Here is a 3,038-nt window from a genome sequence, read left to right as displayed (position 1 = left end):
CAGCAAGGAGGCATCTCCCGAAAGGGACACCAATGCATCATGGAGGAAGATTACCGAAGGGACATTGCCGTAGCCAATTGAAGAGATCAATCGACCGGCGCTCGCCACCCATCTCATTGAAATAGACGACGAGCTTACCTCTCAACAAGAAGGCATCCCCCAAAGGGAACACCAATGCGTCATCGAGGAAGAATTTTCGAGCAGCAACGAGCTTACCTCTCCGCAAGGGTGGGGCTTCCCCGAAGGGTTACAACACCAATGCATCATCAAGGAAGCTTTCCGACGGGACATTGCCATAGCCAATTTAGGACCACCGGCCAGCGCATGACGCCTAAACGACATGCTTACCCCTCAGCAAGAAGGCATTCCCTAAATGAACACCAATGCATCGTCGAGAAAGAATTTTTAAAACATATTTTTTCTTACCCCTCAGCATGTAGGCAATCACCGAAGGACACGCCAATGCGTCATCAAGGAAGATTTTTGCAAATTCATTTTTTGATTTTTTGATGAACAATGAATTTAGAAAACATTTTGGCTTCACATAAAAGCATCAACAAACTTACCTCTCCGCAACGGTGTCCCCGCCCCTAAGGGTTTCAACACAAATGCATCATTAAGATAGTTTTTTCGAAGGGACAGGGCCGTTGCCAATGGATGAGATCCATCGGGCTTGTGCCATAGCAAATGGATATCCATCAGCCGGCGCTCACCGCCAAGGCGACGAGCTTACCTCTCAGCAAGGAGGCATCCCCCGAAAGGGACACCAATGCATCATGGAGGAAAATTACACAAGGGACAGTGCCATAGCCGATGGAGAACCATCAACCGGCGCTCGCCGCCTAAGCGACAAGCTTCTCCCTCGACATGGAGGCAACCCCTGGGCTACACAACGTGGCATTAGGAATCAAAGACCATTAGCCAATTTCGCTTTTCCGTGCGGGGACACCAATGCGTCATCGGGACTGTGCCATAGCCAACGGACATCCATCAGCCGGCGCTCACCGCCAAGGCAACGAGCTTACCTCTCAACAAGGAGGCATCCCCCAAAAGGGACACCAATGCATCATGGAGGAAAATTACCCAAGGGACAGTGCCATAGCCAATGGAGAACCATCAACCGACGCTCGTCGCCTAAGCAACAAGCTTTTCCCTCGACATGGAGGCAACCCCTGGGCTACGCAACGTGGCATTAGGAATCAAAGACCATTAGCCAGTTTCGCTTTTCCGTGCGGGGACACCAATGCGTCATCGGGACTGTGCCATAGCCAACGGATATCCATCAGCCGGCGCTCACCGCCAAGGCGACGAGCTTACCTCTCAGCAAGGAGGCATCCCCAGAAAGGGACACCAATGCATCATGGAGGAAAATTACCCATGGGACAGTGCCATAGCCAATGGAGAACCATCAACCGGCGCTCGCCGCCTAAGCAACAAGCTTCTCCCTCGACATGGAGGCAACCCCTGGGCTAAGCAACGTGGCATTAGGAATCAAAGACCATTAGCCAGTTTCGCTTTTCCGTGCGGGGACACCAATGCGTCATCGGGACTGTGCCATAGCCAACGGATATCCATCAGCCGGCGCTCACCGCCAAGGCGACGAGCTTACCTCTCAGCAAGGAGGCATCCCCCGAAAGGGACACCAATGCATCATGGAGGAAAATAACCCTAGGGACAGTGCCATAGCCAATGGAGAACCATCAACCGGCGCTCGCCGCCTAAGCGACAAGCTTCTCCCTCAACAAGGAGGCAACCCCTGGGCTACGCAACGTGGCATTAGGAATCAAAGACCATTAGCCAGTTACGCTTTTCCGTGCGGGGAGACCAATGCATCATCGGGACTGTGCCATAGCCAACAGGTATCCGTTAGCCGGCGCTCACCACCAAGGTAGCAAGCTTACCTCTCAGCAAGGAGGCATCCCCCGATGGGAACACCAATGCATCATGGAGGATGTGAGTCTGCAAGCATTCCCAACGGGACTCGGAAGCATGAGCATTTGAGACCAAACGGCCATGGAGTTCTAGTTTCTGCCCGATAGTGTCATTGTTCGCTCTGCCATTCCTTGGCTAGGCCTTGCCTTTACACGGGCATTTTTTTCTAGCGTTACCAACGGGTCATCTCATTACGGGTTTCTGTGGCCAAACCGCCAACATTTGCCCGATAGAGTCATGCTTTGCCCCACGGGACGGGTAAAAATAACATTTTGCCTCCGGGGTATTTCGGTCTTTTTTCCGAGCATTACCCACGTGTAGTGCTTCCAGGGGTAACCAAGGCCAAATGGCCAAGAATTGCCCGATAGAGTCCTACTCTGCTCGATAGAGCTGTGCATTGCCTTGCGGGACGACTTAAAATAGCATTTCGATTCAGGGGCATTTCGGTCTTTTTTCCGTGCATTACCGACGGGTAGTGTTTTCTCGAGTAACCGAGGCCAAATGGCCAAGATTTGCCCGGGTGGTCTCGATAGCAACGTGCCTTGGCACCCGGCATCGGGTGGCCTCGGCTTCCCCAAGGGAGGGACACCACCCCCCCCCCCCCCCCTATAGTACTAAAATTAGCCTTTGCCCTTGTGGCAGGAAGGAACATCAATGTGTCCGAACTGAAGCAATAGGGGTTTTTTTGAGCATCACAACTTTTTTTCATAAACTTTGAATTGGGACATCTTCACAAAAATATGAAGCAACTCCTCCAAAAAATTCAGAATTTTTTGCCAAAAGGATAATTTTATATTAATTAAACAAAAAATAAATAGATAAAAATCATAAAAAATACAAAAAAATACAAAAAAAGTAAGAAAAAATCACAAAAAATTATAAACAAGCTACACAATAATTAGGTAAATATATTGGGTTGAAAAATGAGGCATCTATAATAGAAAATGTTTAAATTAAGACTTAAAAACGTCTAAAAATAAAAATTAAAAAAGATTTAAAACTAACATTGCGAAAGTCCCAAAAGATGGCGACTAAACAAGAGTTTTTGGGGCGTTTCGACAAGAACATATTGGTGCTTGCATTGATTTGCCCGGTGACAAGCTACT

Source organism: Rhododendron vialii, chromosome 11a, assembly GCF_030253575.1.
Source record: "Rhododendron vialii isolate Sample 1 chromosome 11a, ASM3025357v1".
Taxonomy (NCBI): Eukaryota; Viridiplantae; Streptophyta; class Magnoliopsida; order Ericales; family Ericaceae; genus Rhododendron; species Rhododendron vialii.
This window is presented reverse-complemented; position numbering follows the sequence as displayed.